Source organism: Phyllobates terribilis, unplaced genomic scaffold, assembly GCF_046119375.1.
Source record: "Phyllobates terribilis strain yellow unplaced genomic scaffold, ASM4611937v1 Scaffold_106__1_contigs__length_5700502, whole genome shotgun sequence".
Lineage (NCBI taxonomy): Eukaryota > Metazoa > Chordata > Amphibia > Anura > Dendrobatidae > Phyllobates > Phyllobates terribilis.
Window position 1 is genome coordinate 1,973,947 of NW_027362866.1, and position 19,991 is coordinate 1,993,937.

Here is a 19,991-nt window from a genome sequence, read left to right on the forward strand (position 1 = left end):
AACGGGGGTAAAATTGAAAAAAGTTGAAAACATTTTTTTTTTGGACTTAGTCATTTTTCCGGCGTTTATCAGCATTTCAGATAGGGGAAATGTCAGTGAGCGTTCCGATTTCAATTCCAGAGCGATTCGCCCAGTGAGTCCTTGATATTTAGTCGTTTTCAGGCAATTTTCTGAATTTTTGAAAATTTCACTTTTTTTGTGAAAATATCCACTAAATGAGGGAATAATATGTGTGAGGGTACCCCAGGAGAGTTCCAAATGTGTGTGGGTAAAATATATATCCCACGGGGGTAAAATTGAAATAAGTTGAAACATTTTTTTTTTGTACTTAGTCATTTTTCCGGCGTTTATCAGACTTTCAGATAGGGGAAATGTCAGTGAGCATTCCGATTTCAGTTCCAGAGCGATTCGCCCAATGAGTCCTTGATATTTCGTCGTTTTCAGCCAATTTTCCGGATTTTTGAAAATTTCACTTTTTTGTGAAAATATCCACTAAATGAGGGAATAATATGTGTGAGGGCTCCCCAGGAGAGTTCCAAATGTGTGTGGGTAGAATATATATCCCACGGGGGTAAAATTGAAAAAAGTTTAAAAAAATTTTTTTTTGGACTTATTCATTTTTCCGGCGTTTATCAGACTTTCAAATAGGTTAAATGTCAGTGAGCGTTCCGATTTCAGTTCAAGAGCGATTCTCCCAATGAGTCCTTGATATTTAGTCGTTTTCAGACAATTTTCTGGATTTTTGAAAATTTCACTTTTTTGGGAAAATATCCACTAAATGAGGGAATAATATGTGTGAGGGTACCCCAGGAGAGTTCCAAATGTGTGTGGGTAGAATATATATCCCACGGGGGTAAAATTGAAAAAAGTTGAAATTTTTTTTTTTCGTACTTAGTCATTTTTCCGGCATTTATCAGACTTTCAGATAGGGGAAATGTCAGTGAGCATTCCGATTTCAGTTCCAGAGCGATTCGCCCAATGAGTCCTTGATATTTAGTCGTTTTCAGCCAATTTTCTAGATTTTTGAAAATTTCACTTTTTTGGGAAAATATCCACTAAATGATGTAATAATATGTGTGAGGGTACCCCAGGAGAGTTCCAAATGTGTGTGGGTAGAATATATATGCCACGGGGGTAAAATTGAAAAAAAGTTGAAAACATTTTTTTTTTGGACTTAGTCATTTTTCCGGCGTTTATCAGACTTTCAGATAGGGGAAATGTCAGTGAGCGTTCCGATTTCAGTTCCAGAGTAATTCGCCCAATGAGTCCTTGATATTTAGTAATTTTAGTCAATTTTCTGGATTTTTGAAAATTTCTCTTCTTTGTGAAAATATCCACTAATTGAGGGAATAATATGTGTGAGGGTACCCTAGGAGCGTTCCAAATGTGTGTGGGTAGAATATATATCCCACGGGGGTAAAATTGAAAAAAGTTGAAAATTTTTTTTTTTTTACTTAGTCATTTTTCCGGCGTTTTTCAGACTTTCAGATAGGGGAAATGTCAGTGAGCGTTCCGATTTCAGTTCCAGAGCGATTCGCTCAGTGAGTCCTTGATATTTAGTCGTTTTCAGCCAATTTTCTGAATTTTTGAAAATTTCACTTTTTTGTGAAAATATCCACTAAATGATGTAATAATATGTGTGAGGGTACGCCAGGAGATTTCCAAATGTGTGTTGGTAGAATATATATCCCACGGGGGTAAAATTGAAAAAAGTTGAAAAAAATTTTTTTTGTACTTTGTCATTTTTCCGGCGTTTATCAGACTTTCAGATAGGGGAAATGTCAGTGAGCATTCCGATTTCAGTTCCAGAGCGATTCACCCAATGAGTCCTTGATATTTCGTAGTTTTCAGCCAATTTTCTGGGTTTTTGAAAATTTCACTTTTTTGTGAAAATATCCACTAAATGAGGGAATAATATATGTGAGGGTTCCCCAGGAGAGTTCCAAATGTGTGTGGGTAGAATATATATCCCACGGGGGTAAAATTTAAAAAAGTTGAAATCATTTTTTTTTTGGACTTGGTCATTTTTCCGGCATTTATCAGACTTTCAGATAGGGGAAATGTCAGTGAGCGTTCCGATTTCTGTTCCAGAGCGATTCGCCCAATGAGTCCATGATATTTAGACGTTTTCAGCCAAATTTCTGGATTTTTGAAAATTTCACTTTTTTGTGAAAATATCCACTAAATGAGGGAATAATATGTGTGAGGGTACCCCAGGAGAGTTCCAAATGTGTGTGGGTAGAATATATATCCCACGGGGGTAAAATTGAAAAAGTTGAAAAAATTTTTTTTTGGACTTAGTCATTTTTCCTCCGTTTTTCAGACCTTCAGAAAGGGTAATGTCAGTGAGCGTTACGACTTCAGTTCCAGAGCGATTCGCCCAATGAGTCCTTGATATTTAGTCATTTTCAGCCAATTTTCTGGATTTTTGAAAATTTCACTTTTTTGTGAAAATATCCACTAAATGAGGGAATAATATGTGTGAGTGTACCCCAGGAGAGTTCCAAATGTGTGTGGGTAGAATATATATCCCACGGGGGTAAAATTGAAAAAAGTTGAAAATTTTTTTTTTCGTACTTAGTCATTTTTCCGGCATTTATCAGACTTTCAGATAGGGGAAATGTCAGTGAGCATTCCGATTTCAGTTCCAGAGCGATTCCCCCAATGAGTCCTTGATATTTAGTCGTTTTCAGCCAATTTTCTAGATTTTTGAAAATTTCACTTTTTTGTGAAAATATCCACTAAATGATGTAATAATATGTGTGAGGGTACCCCAGGAGAGTTCCAAATGTGTGTGGGTAGAATATATATGCCACGGGGGTAAAATTGAAAAAAAGTTGAAAACAATTTTTTTTTGGACTTAGTCATTTTTCCGGCGTTTATCAGACTTTCAGATAGGGGAAATGTCAGTGAGCGCTCCGATTTCAGTTCCAGAGTAATTCGCCCAATGAGTCCTTGATATTTAGTCATTTTAGTCAATTTTCTGGATTTTTGAAAATTTCTCTTCTTTGTGAAAATATCCACTAATTGAGGGAATAATATGTGTGAGGGTACCCTAGGAGAGTTCCAAATGTGTGTTGGTAGAATATATATCCCACGGGGGTAAAATTGAAAAAAGTTGAAAAAAATTTTTTTTGTACTTAGTCATTTTTCCGGCGTTTATCAGACTTTCAGATAGGGGAAATGTCAGTGAGCATTCCGATTTCAGTTCCAGAGCGATTCACCCAATGAGTCCTTGATATTTCGTAGTTTTCAGCCAATTTTCTGGGTTTTTGAAAATTTCACTTTTTTGTGAAAATATCCACTAAATGAGGGAATAATATGTGTGAGGGTTCCCCAGGAGAGTTCCAAATGTGTGTGGGTAGAATATATATCCCACGGGGGTAAAATTGAAAAAAGTTGAAATCATTTTTTTTTTGGACTTGGTCATTTTTCCGGCGTTTATCAGACTTTCAGATAGGGGAAATGTCAGTGAGCGTTCCGATTTCAGATCCAGAGCGATTCGCCCAATGAGTCCTTGATATTTAGTCGTTTTCAGCCAATTTTCTAGATTTTTGAAAATTTCACTTTTTTGGGAAAATATCCACTAAATGATGTAATAATATGTGTGAGGGTACCCCAGGAGAGTTCCAAATGTGTGTGGGTAGAATATATATGCCACGGGGGTAAAATTGAAAAAAAGTTGAAAACATTTTTTTTTTGGACTTAGTCATTTTTCCGGCGTTTATCAGACTTTCAGATAGGGGAAATGTCAGTGAGCGTTCCGATTTCAGTTCCAGAGTAATTCGCCCAATGAGTCCTTGATATTTAGTAATTTTAGTCAATTTTCTGGATTTTTGAAAATTTCTCTTCTTTGTGAAAATATCCACTAATTGAGGGAATAATATGTGTGAGGGTACCCTAGGAGAGTTCCAAATGTGTGTGGGTAGAATATATATCCCACGGGGGTAAAATTGAAAAAAGTTGAAAATTTTTTTTTTTTTACTTAGTCATTTTTCCGGCGTTTTTCAGACTTTCAGATAGGGGAAATGTCAGTGAGCGTTCCGATTTCAGTTCCAGAGCGATTCGCTCAGTGAGTTCTTGATATTTAGTCGTTTTCAGCCAATTTTCTGAATTTTTGAAAATTTCACTTTTTTGTGAAAATATCCACTAAATGATGTAATAATATGTGTGAGGGTACGCCAGGAGATTTCCAAATGTGTGTTGGTAGAATATATATCCCACGGGGGTAAAATTGAAAAAAGTTGAAAAAAATTTTTTTTGTACTTTGTCATTTTTCCGGCGTTTATCAGACTTTCAGATAGGGGAAATGTCAGTGAGCATTCCGATTTCAGTTCCAGAGCGATTCACCCAATGAGTCCTTGATATTTCGTAGTTTTCAGCCAATTTTCTGGGTTTTTGAAAATTTCACTTTTTTGTGAAAATATCCACTAAATGAGGGAATAATATATGTGAGGGTTCCCCAGGAGAGTTCCAAATGTGTGTGGGTAGAATATATATCCCACGGGGGTAAAATTTAAAAAAGTTGAAATCATTTTTTTTTTGGACTTGGTCATTTTTCCGGCATTTATCAGACTTTCAGATAGGGGAAATGTCAGTGAGCGTTCCGATTTCAGTTCCAGAGCGATTTGCCCAATGAGTCCTTGATATTTAGTCGTTTTCAGCCAATTTTCTGGATTTTTGAAAATTTCACTTTTTTGTGAAAATATCCACTAAATGATGTAATGATATGTGTGATGGTACCCCAGGAGAGTTCCAAATGTGTGTGGGTAGAATATATATCCCACGGGGGTAAAATTGAAAAAAGTTGAAATCATTTTTTTTTTGGACTTAGTCATTCTTCCGGCATTTATCAGACTTTCAGATAGGGGAAATGTCAGTGAGCGTTCCGATTTCTGTTCCAGAGCGATTCGCCCAATGAGTCCATGATATTTAGACGTTTTCAGCCAAATTTCTGGATTTTTGAAAATTTCACTTTTTTGTGAAAATATCCACTAAATGAGGGAATAATATGTGTGAGGGTACCCCAGGAGAGTTCCAAATGTGTGTGGGTAGAATATATATCCCACGGGGGTAAAATTGAAAAAGTTGAAAAAATTTTTTTTTGGACTTAGTCATTTTTCCTCCGTTTTTCAGACCTTCAGAAAGGGTAATGTCAGTGAGCGTTACGACTTCAGTTCCAGAGCGATTCGCCCAATGAGTCCTTGATATTTAGTCATTTTCAGCCAATTTTCTGGATTTTTGAAAATTTCACTTTTTTGTGAAAATATCCACTAAATGAGGGAATAATATGTGTGAGTGTACCCCAGGAGAGTTCCAAATGTGTGTGGGTAGAATATATATCCCACGGGGGTAAAATTGAAAAAAGTTGAAAATTTTTTTTTTCGTACTTAGTCATTTTTCCGGCATTTATCAGACTTTCAGATAGGGGAAATGTCAGTGAGCATTCCGATTTCAGTTCCAGAGCGATTCCCCCAATGAGTCCTTGATATTTAGTCGTTTTCAGCCAATTTTCTAGATTTTTGAAAATTTCACTTTTTTGTGAAAATATCCACTAAATGATGTAATAATATGTGTGAGGGTACCCCAGGAGAGTTCCAAATGTGTGTGGGTAGAATATATAAGCCACGGGGGTAAAATTGAAAAAAAGTTGAAAACAATTTTTTTTTGGACTTAGTCATTTTTCCGGCGTTTATCAGACTTTCAGATAGGGGAAATGTCAGTGAGCGCTCCGATTTCAGTTCCAGAGTAATTCGCCCAATGAGTCCTTGATATTTAGTCATTTTAGTCAATTTTCTGGATTTTTGAAAATTTCTCTTCTTTGTGAAAATATCCACTAATTGAGGGAATAATATGTGTGAGGGTACCCTAGGAGAGTTCCAAATGTGTGTTGGTAGAATATATATCCCACGGGGGTAAAATTGAAAAAAGTTGAAAAAAATTTTTTTTGTACTTAGTCATTTTTCCGGCGTTTATCAGACTTTCAGATAGGGGAAATGTCAGTGAGCATTCCGATTTCAGTTCCAGAGCGATTCACCCAATGAGTCCTTGATATTTCGTAGTTTTCAGCCAATTTTCTGGGTTTTTGAAAATTTCACTTTTTTGTGAAAATATCCACTAAATGAGGGAATAATATGTGTGAGGGTTCCCCAGGAGAGTTCCAAATGTGTGTGGGTAGAATATATATCCCACGGGGGTAAAATTGAAAAAAGTTGAAATCATTTTTTTTTTGGACTTGGTCATTTTTCCGGCGTTTATCAGACTTTCAGATAGGGGAAATGTCAGTGAGCGTTCCGATTTCAGATCCAGAGCGATTCGCCCAATGAGTCCTTGATATTTAGTCGTTTTCAGCCAATTTTCTAGATTTTTGAAAATTTCACTTTTTTGGGAAAATATCCACTAAATGATGTAATAATATGTGTGAGGGTACCCCAGGAGAGTTCCAAATGTGTGTGGGTAGAATATATATGCCACGGGGGTAAAATTGAAAAAAGTTGAAAACATTTTTTTTTTGGACTTAGTCATTCTTCCGGCATTTATCAGACTTTCAGATAGGGGAAATGTCAGTGAGCGTTCCGATTTCTGTTCCAGAGCGATTCGCCCAATGAGTCCTTGATATTTAGTCGTTTTCAGCCAATTTTCTGGATTTTTGAAAATTTCACTTTTTTGTGAAAATATCCACTAAATGATGTAATGATATATGTGATGGTACCCCAGGAGAGTTCCAAATGTGTGTGGGTAGAATATATATCCCACGGGGGTAAAATTGAAAAAAGTTGAAATCATTTTTTCTTTGGACTTAGTCATTCTTCCGGCATTTATCAGACTTTCAGATAGGGGAAATGTCAGTGAGCGTTCCGATTTCTGTTCCAGAGCGATTCGCCCAATGAGTCCATGATATTTAGACGTTTTCAGCCAATTTTCTGGATTTTTGAAAATTTCACTTTTTTGTGAAAATATCCACTAAATGAGGGAATAATATGTGTGAGGGTACCCCAGGAGAGTTCCAAATGTGTGTGGGTAGAATATATATCCCACGGGGGTAAAATTGAAAAAGTTGAAAAAATTTTTTTTTGGACTTAGTCATTTTTCCTCCGTTTTTCAGACCTTCAGAAAGGGGAAATGTCAGTGAGCGTTACGACTTCAGTTCCAGAGCGATTCGCCCAATGAGTCCTTGATATTTAGTCATTTTCAGCCAATTTTCTGGATTTTTGAAAATTTCACTTTTTTGTGAAAATATCCACTAAATGAGGGAATAATATGTGTGAGTGTACCCCAGGAGAGTTCCAAATGTGTGTGGGTAGAATATATATGCCACGGGGGTAAAATTGAAAAAAGTTGAAAACATTTTTTTTTTGGACTTAGTCATTTTTCCGGCATTTATCAGACTTTCAGATCGGGGAAATGTCAGTGAGCGTTCCAATTTCTGTTCCAGAGCGATTCGCCCAATGAGTCCATGATATTTATTCGTTTTCAGCCAATTTTCTGGATTTTTGAAAATTTCACTTTTTTGTGAAAATATCCACTAAATGAGGGAATAATATGTGTGAGGGTACCCCAGAAGAGTTCCAAATGTGTCTGGGTAGAATATATATCCCACGGGGGTAAAATTGAAAAAAGTTGAAACATTTTTTTTTTTGTACTTAGTCATTTTTTCGGCGTTTTTCAGACTTTCAGACAGGGGAAATGACAGTGAGCGTTCCGATTTCAGTTCCAGAACGATTTGCCCAATGAGTCCTTGATATTTAGTCGTTTTCAGCCAATTTTCTGGATTTTTGAAAATTTCACTTTTTTGTGAAAATATCCACTAAATGAGGGAATAATATGTGTGAGTGTTCCCCAGGAGAGTTCCAAATGTGTGTGGGTAGAATATATATCCCACGGGGGTAAAATTGAAAAAAGTTGAAACATTTTTTTTTTGGACTTAGTCATTTTTCCGGCGTATATCAGACTTTCAGATAGGGGAAATGTCAGTGAGCGTTCCGACTTCAGTTCCAGAGCGATTCGCCCAATGAGTCCTTGATATTTAGTCGTTTTTAGTGTTGAGCCACCCCCGTAGTGTTCGAGTTCGGTTCGGTTCGTCGAACACCCGTGTGTTCGCCGAACTGTTCGTCGAACTGTTCGTCGAACACCTTCGAACACCGTTAAAACCAATGGCAGGCAAACAAAAACACATAGAAACACATAGAAAACACCTTCAAAGGTGTCCAAAAGCTGACAAACTGCTCAGAAGACACAACTAACACATGGAAAAGTGACAAGTACATATAGTCATGCGAAAAGAAAAGAGGTGGAGGAGTAAAAGGAGGGGGAGACACAGATATAGGCATGTCATGCCCTTCTAAAATCCAAAAAGTGAGAAGCCGAGACGGCCAGTCTGCTCCTGCCCGTGCCACCTCCGTGTCGCCGGGTTTGTGCCAGAGCCGCGGTGAACCCTGACGGCCAGCCCCCCTCTCCCAATACTGGTGCCTGTCCGCTGGTGGGTCGAGAGAGCCCCCCTGTGGTGGAGGCAGCTCTAAGCTTTTTAATTTAAATTGTCCCTCTAATTTGAATGAATACACTTTAAATCCATTTACAAGGATCTATTGGAGGGCAAGTCTCATGCCAGCAGCCGCGTAATTCCAGCTCCAGTAGCGTCCACTAAAGCTGCTGCAGTTAAAATGCTTTTATAAGGATCGAGCTCGGCTATCCACCGCAAGGCATCCTAGTGCCAGTCCCAGCCCCTATGCCTTGGGGTGCCCCCTGATGCTCTTCACTAAGTATCCCGTTGTCCCGAAGCATTTCCTTTGAAAAAATTAAGTGTCCAAACTACAGGTGGTGTAGCTTGCTTAACAGCCGGGATAATCCGCTGACTAGCAGACACTGCTACTAGGCACAAAGTATTTCCTGGGCTAGATGCAGTTAAAAATTTGTAAGTAGATACTCTCGTTGGATGCTGAGAAAGCATTCCATAGAGTCTCCTGGCACGCCATATATGATTCTCTTAAAAAGCTTGGGGTAGGGGTCTAGGGGACCCTTTTATAGCCAAAATCATGGCCCTGTATCACAATACGTCACCTAGGCTGAAGATAAATGGAACTGTAGCACCGAGGGCTCGGTTGCTACAGACGTATTGCACCTCACCCAGAGGTGTGATATCTCACTCTCAGATAAGGATGGAGTGTGGATCAGGACCCGACACCTGCATGCATTACACCACATTGCCGTGGGGCAGGGCGACCAATATGCCCCTGAGATGGGCACGACAGTCCCTGTCCCTGGCTGGAGTGGGGGGAGGGAACACTGAGGAAGGGGAACCCTGCAGTGCAGGAGCAGGGAGGAAGCAGTTCCTGGGTGCATTGAGAAGGGAGTATAAAAGGTGGGCACCATCTTAGTTCAGTGCAGAGAAGTCTGAGCAGAAGTGGCAGGGAGCAGGGGCTCTGCATGAGCTCTGTTCCGGAGGCGGGCCTAGTAACAGAGGCCCAGGCCTGCAAGAGGGAGAAGGAAGGAAGAGGAGCGGAGAAGGCTCCAGGAACGAGGAATGAAGGGATCCCAGGGGTGCGGACGGGCGAGTCGCCACCGTACGCCCGAATCCACCTGCGTGGAGGGGTCAGGCCAAAGGGGGAGACCGGTCCCCGAACTAGTGGAGGCAGGAAACGACCCTCAGCTAGAAACCGGAGGCTCTGACATTTTATGTGGCGCAGCCCCTTGCTCCACCCGCTAGGAAGGCACCACATAGGGTCAGGGAAACTGGCGCCAAGTTTACCAAGAGGAGGCCCGAGGCAGCCGGACAGAAGTGTTGGTAAGAAAGGCCAGACAAAGGACACACAAAGGGGGTCCTGTGAAGCGCTCCAAAGTTATCTGGGAGTTGTCTGAGCCCCTCACCTGGTGAGCACAGTACGACGTGGGCAGCCGTTACCTGCAGACGTGGTCTGGATAATAAGAACTGTGAGTAAAGGCCCTGAACTGCATCACTGACTCCGTGTCGTTACTGCTGCTGCCCTGCACCATCACCCCCATCCTCCGCATACACTGCCCTGAGGCTATACTCCTCCCGTGGGGAGTTATGCTACGCTCTGCTGCACCCACAACACCAGCCTTAGAGGTCTGCCCTGTAGCGGCGGTTCACTCTGACCGCAATCCACGGGTGGCGTAGTCGGACATTTAAACATCAAAACCACATAAATAGTTCCGCCACTGGTTTGACCGCCCTGAGCCACGGAACCGGATCGCCGCCACGAAGACTACAACCACCAGCATCCACCAAAAAGGGTCCGGCTCCGGGTCTCTCAAGGCCCAGGGGGTGCGTCAGAACATTTTCATCACCTTTCACAATCACCAATGGGACAAGGCAGGGATGTCCTCTGTCCCCTCTCTTATACATCCTAGTGACGGAGCACCTGCTCTCATCAATTCGCCATAACCCCAATATTAGGTGGATTGAGGTGGGAGGCACCGAGTACAAGTGCTCTCTATTTGCTGATGATGTCCTAGTATATATCAATCAATCACATATATCCATCCCTGCTGTTATGGCTGAAATAGATCACTTTGTTACATGGTAAAATTTTAAAATCAATGCAGCGAAGTCTGAGGCCCTCGATGTCTCCCTCCCTAAATCCATATAGGATTCCATCCAGTCCAACTTTCCCTTTGCCTGGCCCTCACAGGGTATCAAATACTTAGGAATTCCTATTCATAGAGACCTCTCCCATCTATGTTATCTTAATTTTGGGCCCTTTATTGAACAATTCCATACAGACCACGGTTGGCAAGTTGGAACTGTGAGATTCACTACGTGCACCATTGGTATTTTGTGGAAAAGCACATGTAAGATTCTGCAACAGTCTCTGCTGATACTCCTGCATGCGTGCATCCCTTTCTATGGCAGGAATAATTTCTGCAAATTTACTTTTGTACCGTGGATCTAACAGTGTGGCAACCCAGTAGTCAGGATTATTTCTAATTCTCACAATTCGAGGGTCATGTTGCAGGTAGTGCAGCAAGAAGGCACTCATGTGTGTTGCGCATCCAGGAGCACCAAGTCCCTGTTGTGTTGGTGGCGAGGTAACAATCATGCTTCCTTCCTCTGTCCTCTCCCCCCAACCTCGCACAACAGAAATGTGATCAAGGTCTCCCTCATCTGATGAGTCTTCCATCAGTTCGTCCTCCACTTCTTCCTGGGCTCCTGCACCTTCCTCACTAGTTTGGCTGCTACCATGCGCCCTGGTAAAATCATCTCCCCCACCCTCACATGCCTGCCGCCCTGGTGCTGCCGACCGTCTGGACCTTGCAGATGTTAGCCCTTCCGCATACAACTCCTCCTCCTCTACTTCCTCCACCTCCTCTTGTGCCACCACCTGACTCCGAATTCTGTTTAACATGTGCTCCAGCATGTAAATCACCGGAATAGTCATGCTGATAATGGCATCGTCAGCACTAAACATCTTCGTCGCCATTTCAAAACTGTGCAGAAGGGTGCATAGGTCCCTGATCTGAGACCACTCCTCCAGCGTGATTTGCCCCACCTCTGAATCTCGTTGGCCCAGGCTATACGTCAGAACGTATTGCACCAGGGCTTGTCGGTGCTGCCACAGTCGCTGCAACATGTGCAGAGTTGAATTCCACCGGGTAGGCACATCGCATTTTAGCCGGTGAAGTGGCAGGCCCAACGACTTCTGTAGAGATGTAAGTCGCTGAGCTGCGGGATGCGAACGGCGGAAGTGAGCACACAGCGACCGTGCCCTCTGCAGAAGGCCATCTAGTCTGGGATAGTGGGCTAAAAATTGCTGGACAACCAGGTTCAACACGTGAGCCATACAAGGCACGTGTGTGACATTGCCCCGGTGAAGGGCCGCACCCAGGTTTGCAACATTGTCGCACACGGCCTTCCCTGGTTTCAGGTCCAGTGGAGACAACCATTCATGAAATTGGTTCTCCAGAGCTGACCACAACTCCTCAGCTGTGTGACTCACATTTCCCAGACATTTCAATGTAAAAACCGCCTGATGACGTTGAGCCCTACTGCCAGCATAGTAAGGAGGTGTGCAGGATCCCTTCTGCGCAGTTAGAAAGCTTGTGGCATGACCAGACAGGCTTTGGGTGCAGGTGGAAGACCGAGAGGAGGTTGAGGAGGCAGAAGCAGTGGAGGAAAAATGACATAAAGAGGATTGACGCACAACTCGTGGGGACGGCAAGACTTGGACAGCAGCCCCTTGTCCTGCTGTCACCATAGTTACCCAGTGCCCAGTCAGCGACATGTAACGCCCCTGTCCATGCCTACTCGTCCAAGTGTCTGTGGTGAAATGCACCCTGTCACACACAGAGTTTCTCAAAGAAGCGGTGATGTTGTGTGCGACATGCTGGTGGAGCGCAGGCACACCTTTCTTTGAGAAGTAGTGCCGACTGGGCATCTGGTACTGGGGCACTGCGACGGACATAAGGTCTCGAAAATCCTCTGTGTCCACCAGGCGGAAAGGCAGCATTTCTGTAGCCAAGAGCTTGCAGATGGTGAAATTCAACCTCTTAGCTTTCTCATGGCTAGGAGGAAATGGTCTTTTACTTGTCCACATCTGAGGGACCGAGGGCTGGCTATTGTGCTTAGACGGGGTTGATAAGGGTGTCCCCGGCAAACTGCCGGTCTGTGAGGAAGATGCAGGCGGACATGTTAGGTTGCCTTGATCCAAAGGTGGTGCTATCGATGTCGGACAGCGCTCAAGACCAGCTGGTGTTACCACCTCCAAAGAAAATGATGACCTGCCAATCACGCTGGCCGTTGCGGGTAAAGAGGTGGCAGGTCTGCGCCCCAAAACAGGTGTGACTGCTGTCCCCCCAGTCACAGAGGATGAAGAGGCCGCGGATGCACAAGATATGGCAGACGGTGGTTGGCCCGGCCGGCTAGACCGCATTGTAGCACACTGAGCTTCCCACTGCAACTTATGCTTCATGTCCATGTGCCGGTTCATGCATGAAGTACTCAAACTATGTATTTTTTGGCCTCTACTTAGCTTTTGCTGACAAATGTTACAGATAACACGAGTTGGGTCATCTTTATCGATCTGAAAAAATGCCCAGGCTATGCAAGGCTTAGCACCCATGCGACCTGAAGAGCCACCACGACTTGTGGTGAGAGGCAGAGTTGTGTTTGAGGATGCAGTTGTTGACGTGCTTCCAGTACTACGTCTCTGTCCAGGAAGGCGCAACCTGACCTCGTCGTCACTAGCATCTTCCTCCACCTCCTCTGCTGACCTCATCTCTTGGCTGACTGTGGGTTGACAGTAAGTGGGATCTCCGACCTCATCATCATCACCCTGTGCGTTATCACACCCGTCGTCCTCAGAGCCAACCTGTTCCTGCCCTGACAAAAAACTAAAGTTGTCGCTCCAATCAGGTATTTGAGTCTTATCATCGTCTTCCTCATTGTCTCCACCAACAGGAGTTACAGTTTGGGAATGAGGGTCTACATTATGGTCAGAACCTTCTGCGTCTGGTCCTGGATCCGACTCATAAAGATTCTGGGCATCAGTGCAGATCATTTCCTCGTCTGGATTCACAGAAGCGCTGGAGTCGACCTCTGATTCCCAGGCTATAGTATGAGTAAACAGCTCTGCAGACTCAACCATCTGTTCTACCTCATACTCAGACGGGCAGCTGGAGATTTGGGAGCTGTGAGGAAGCAAGTGCGATTTGGGTGACACCTTTGAGGACTGGAGTATTTGTGATGTTGAAGTTGATGTGGAGGAGAGCCCACTTAAAGGAGCACTTGATATCCGTTGAAGCACCTGCTGTTTTTGTGCCTCATCTGGAATTTGTAGCGATTGGCGTGGCCGTAAGAAAGGGATCTTATCACATTGTCCGCTAAAAGAAGTAGACATTTTAGTTTGGCTGGAAGATGGTCTTTCTTCTGCACCTACCCCACGGACACAACCTTTTTTCCCCTTCCCAACACGCCTATTCCCCTTTCCACCAGCAGCAGGCCTTTTTCCACTCATTTTGGTGGTTAACTAATTCACAACTCTGGAGTTGTTTGCACAAAAAAACAATGGATGGTAACCGAGCAGAGCTGAGTGGCCAAACTGTGGTATTAGGCCAAAACTATTGGCTGGGTTAGATGCAGAAAAAAATTATTTTTAATTTGCAACCTGATGGAGGTCAGTATAGATGGACTAATAGACCAAGTCCCACACACCGCTAGAAGCCCAAATATTTTTTCAGAGCTAGATGCAGAAAATTTTTTTATTCAATTTGCAACCTGATGGAGGTCAGTTTAGATGGACTAATAGACCAAGTCCCACACACTGCTAGAAGCCCAAATATTTTTTCAGAGCTAGATGCAGAAAAAAAATATTTTTAATTTGCAACCTGATGGAGGTCAGTATAGATGGACTAATAGACCAAGTCCCACACACCGCTAGAAGCCCAAATATTTTTTCAGAGCTAGATGCAGAAAAGAATTATTTTTAATTTTCAACCTGATGGAGGTCAGTATAGATGGACTAATAGACCAAGTCCCACACACTGCTAGAAGCCCAAATATTTTTTCAGAGCTAGATGCAGAAAAAAATTATTTTTAATTTGCAACCTGATGGAGGTCAGTATAGATGGACTAATAGACCAAGTCCCACACACTGCTAGAAGCCCAAATATTTTTTTAGAGCTAGATGCAGAAAAAAATTATTTTTAATTTGCAACCTGATGGAGGTCAGTATAGATGGACTAATAGACCAAGTCCCACACACCGCTAGAAGCCCAAATATTTTTTCAGAGCTAGATGCAGAAAAAAATTATATTCAATTTGCAACCTGCTGGACGTCAGTATAGAAGGACTAATAGAACAAGTCCCACACACTGCTAGAAGCCCAAATATTTTTTCAGAGCTAAATGAAGAAAAAAATTATTTTTAATTTGCAACCTGATGGAGGTCAGTATAGATGGACTAATAGACCAAGTCCCACACACTGCTAGAAGCCCAAATATTTTTTCAGAGCTAGATGCAGAAAAAAATTATTTTTAATTTGCAACCTGATGGAGGTCAGTATAGATGGACTAATAGACCAAGTACCACACACCGCTAGAAGCCCAAATATTTTTTCAGAGCTAGATGCAGAAATTTTTTTTATTCAATTTGCAACCTGATGGAGGTCAGTATAGATGGACTAATAGACCAAGTCCCACACACTGCTAGAAGCCCAAATATTTTTTCAGAGCTAGATGCAGAAAAAAATTATTTTTAATTTGCAACCTGATGGAGGTCAGTATAGATGGACTAATAGACCAAGTCCCACACACTGCTAGAAGCCCAAATATTTTTTCAGAGCTAGATGCAGAAAAAAATTTTTTTTAATTTGCAACCTGATGGAGGTCAGTATAGATGGACTAATAGAACAAGTCCCACACGCTGCTAGAAGCCCAAATATTTTTTCAGAGATAAATGAAGAAAAAAATTATTTTTAATTTGCAACCTGATGGAGGTCAGTATAGATGGACTAATAGACCAAGTCCCACACACTGCTAGAAGCCCAAATATTTTTTCAGAGCTAGATGCAGAAAAAAAATATTTTTAATTTGCAACCTGATGGAGGTCAGTATAGATGGACTAATAGACCAAGTACCACACACTGCTAGAAGCCCAAATATTTTTTCAGAGCTAGATGCAGAAAAAAATTATATTCAATTTGCAACCTGCTGGAGGTCAGTATAGAAGGACTAATAGAACAAGTCCCACACACTGCTAGAAGCCCAAATATTTTTTCAGAGCTAAATGAAGAAAAAAATTATTTTTAATTTGCAACCTGATGGAGGTCAGTATAGATGGACTAATAGACCAAGTCCCACACACTGCTAGAAGCCCAAATATTTTTTCAGAGCTAGATGCAGAAAAAAATTATTTTTAATTTGCAACCTGATGGAGGTCAGTATAGATGGACTAATAGACCAAGTACCACACACCGCTAGAAGCCCAAATATTTTTTCAGAGCTAGATGCAGAAATTTTTTTTATTCAATTTGCAACCTGATGGAGGTCAGTATAGATGGACTAATAGACCAAGTCCCACACACTGCTAGAAGCCCAAATATTTTTTCAGAGCTAGATGCAGAAAAAAATTATTTTTAATTTGCAACCTGATGGAGGTCAGTATAGATGGACTAATAGACCAAGTCCCACACACTGCTAGAAGCCCAAATATTTTTTCAGAGCTAGATGCAGAAAAAAATTTTTTTTAATTTGCAACCTGATGGAGGTCAGTATAGATGGACTAATAGAACAAGTCCCACACGCTGCTAGAAGCCCAAATATTTTTTCAGAGATAAATGAAGAAAAAAATTATTTTTAATTTGCAACCTGATGGAGGTCAGTATAGATGGACTAATAGACCAAGTCCCACACACTGCTAGAAGCCCAAATATTTTTTCAGAGCTAGATGCAGAAAAAAAATATTTTTAATTTGCAACCTGATGGAGGTCAGTATAGATGGACTAATAGACCAAGTACCACACACTGCTAGAAGCCCAAATATTTTTTCAGAGCTAGATGCAGAAAAAAATTATATTCAATTTGCAACCTGCTGGAGGTCAGTATAGAAGGACTAATAGAACAAGTCCCACACACTGCTAGAAGCCCAAATATTTTTTCAGAGCTAAATGAAGAAAAAAATTATTTTTAATTTGCAACCTGATGGAGGTCAGTATAGATGGACTAATAGACCAAGTCCCACACACTGCTAGAAGCACAAATATTTTTTCAGAGCTAGATGCAGAAAAAAATTATATTCAGTTTGCAACCTGATGGAGGTCAGTATAGATGGACTAATAGAATGATGCTATGCCCAAAAGATTTTACTTCACTAGTTGCAGTAAAAAAATTGGTATTCTATACACAGGTGGTATATCTTGCAACACAGATAGGCTACTCCACTGACTAACACACTCTGCAATAGGCCAAAAAGGATTAGCTTTGCTAGATTCAGCCAAATGCTGTAAAAAAAACTTGCACAGCACTGGCACAGACCTGCCTGGCAAAAACTGATAGGAACTGATGTAACCTAGTCCTGAAAAGGACTCCAATTACAATTAGTCTTTACTCCCACAATCTATCTATTTAAGAGCACAGACCTGCCTGATAAAAGTCATAGGAAATGCTGTAACCTAGTCCTTAAAAGGACTGCAATCACAACTATTCCCTACTCCCAAGCTATCTGTATATTTGTGCGAAAATTGGCTTGAAATTAACAAGGTATAGCGCACACAGCAAAAGCGGTGCCGTCTAACACGCAGCTGCAGCAGTGAGAAAATGGTGGCGACGGGGAAAATGGCTTGGTCTTATAGGGCAAGGACATGTGACATACACTGCCAATCACACATGCCCTTGCTTGTGTGAAAAAAAGCACTTGGCTCCGTGTGTGCGCTGCTGATAGGCTGACAGATTGCACCTCCCCACTGCAAATGCGGGAAAGAGAAAAAAAAATGGAGATCTTCATTGTTCCTGCAGAGATCCATCCCCTGCCCCTCCCCCCGCCCCGCTGTACACTCAAACTGCGTATTAACATTAATTTTCATCATTACTGAGAAAAAATCCAGTTATGATTTTGGTGCACGAACAGTTATCGAACATAACCTCGAACAGCCGAATTTTTCTCAAATTGTTCGTGTTCGCCGACCGGCTCGAACACCGCCCAAAACAGCTCGAATTTGAGATTGGCGAACAGTTCGAGTAGAACAACGCTCATCTCTAGTCGTTTTCAGCCAATTTTCTGGATTTTTGAAAATTTCACTTTTTTGTGAAAATATCCACTAAATGAGGGAATAATATTTTGTGAGGGTACCCCAGAAGAGTTCCAAATGTGTCTGGGTAGAATATATATCCCACGGGGGTAAAATTGAAAAAAGTTGAAACATTTTTTTTTTGTACTTAGTCATTTTTCCGGCGTTTTTCAGACTTTCAGATAGGGGAAATGACAGTGAGCGTTCCGATTTCAGTTCCAGAGCGATTTGCCCAATGAGTCCTTGATATTTAGTCGTTTTCAGCCAATTTTCTGGATTTTTGAAAATTTCACATTTTTGTGAAAATATCCACTAAATGAGGGAATAATATGTGTGAGGGTTCCCCAGGAGAGTTCCAAATGTGTGTGGGTAGAATATATATCCCACGGGGGTAAAATTGAAAAAAGTTTAAACATTTTTTTTTTGTACTTAGTCATTTTTCTGGCGTATATCAGACTTTCAGATAGGGGAAATGTCAGTGAGCATTCCGATTTCAGTTCCAGAGCGATTCCCCCAATGAGACCTTGATACTTAGTCGTTTTCAGGCAATTTTCTTAATTTTTGAAAATTTCACTTTTTTGTGAAAATATCCAATAAATGAGGGAATAATATGTGTGAGGGTTCCCCAGGAGAGTTCCAAATGTGTGTGGGTAGAATATATATCCCACGGGGGTAAAATTGAAAAAAGTTGAAACATTTTTTTTTTTGGACTTAGTCATTTTTCCGGCGTTTATCAGACTTTCAGATACGGGAAATGTCAGTGAGCGTTGCAATTTCTGTTCCAGAGCGATTCGCCCAATGAGTCCATGTTATTTAGACGTTTTTAGGCAATTTTCTGGATTTTTGAAAATTTCACTTTTTTGTGAAAATATCCACTAAATGAGGGAATAATATGTGTGAGGGTACCCCAGGAGAGTTCCAAATGTGTGTGGGTAGAATATATATCCCACGGGGGTAAAATTTAAAAACTTGAAAAAAATTTCTTTTGGACTTAGTCATTTTTCCGCCGTTTTTCAGACCTTCAGATAGGGGAAATGTCAGTGAGCATTCTGATTTCAGTTCCAGAGCGATTCGCCGGATGAGTCCTTGATATTTCCTCGTTTTCAGCCAATTTTCTGGATTTTTGAAAATTTCACTTTTTTGTGAAAATATTCACTAAATGAGGGAATAATATGTGTGAGGGTACCCCAGGAGAGTTTCCCATGTGTATGGGTAGAATATATATCCCACAGGGTTAAAATTAAAAAAAGTTGATAACAATTTCTTTTTTTTTGTACTTAGTCATTTTTCCGTCGTTTATCAGACTTTCAGATAGGGGAAACGTCAGTGAGCGTTCCGATTTCAGTTCCAGAGCAATTCGCCCAGTGAGTCATTGATATTTAGTCGTTTTCAGGCAATTTTCAGAATTTTTGAAAATTTCACTTTTTTGTGAAAATATCCACTAAATGAGGGAATAATATGTGTGAGGGTACCCCAGGAGAGTTCCAAATCTGAGTGCGTAGAATATATATCCCACGGGGGTAAAATTGAAAAAAAGTTGAAATTTTTTTTTTTGTACTTAGTCATTTTTCCGATGTTTATCAGACTTTCAGATAGGGGAAATGTCAGTGAGCGTTCCGATTTCAGTTCCAGAGCGATTCGCCCAATGTGTCCTTGATATTTAGTCGTTTTCAGCCAATTTTCTGGATTTTTGAAAATTTGACTTTTTTGTGAAAATATCCACTAAATGATGTAATAATATGTGTGAGGGTACCCCAGGAGAGTTCCAAATGTGTGTGGGTAGAATATATATCCCACGGGGGTAAAATTAAAAAAAGTTGAAAACATTTTTTTTTTTGTCTTAGTCATTTTTCCGGCGTTTATCAGACTTTCAGATAGGGGAAATGTTAGTGAGCGTTCCGATTTCAGTTCCAGAGCGATTCGCCCAATGAGTCCTTGATATTTAGTCGTTTTCAGCAAATTTTCTGGATTTTTGTAAATTTCACTTTTTTGTGAAATTATCCACAAAATGATGTAATAATATGTGTGACGGTACCCCAGGAGAGTTCCAAATGTGTGTGAGTAGAATATATATGCCACGGGGGTAAAATTGAAAAAAGTTTAAACATTTTTTTTTTTGTACTTAGTCATTTTTCTGGCGTATATCAGACTTTCAGATAGGGGAAATGTCAGTGAGCATTCCGATTTCAGTTCCAGAGCGATTCGCCCAATGAGACCTTGATACTTAGTCGTTTTCAGGCAATTTTCTTAATT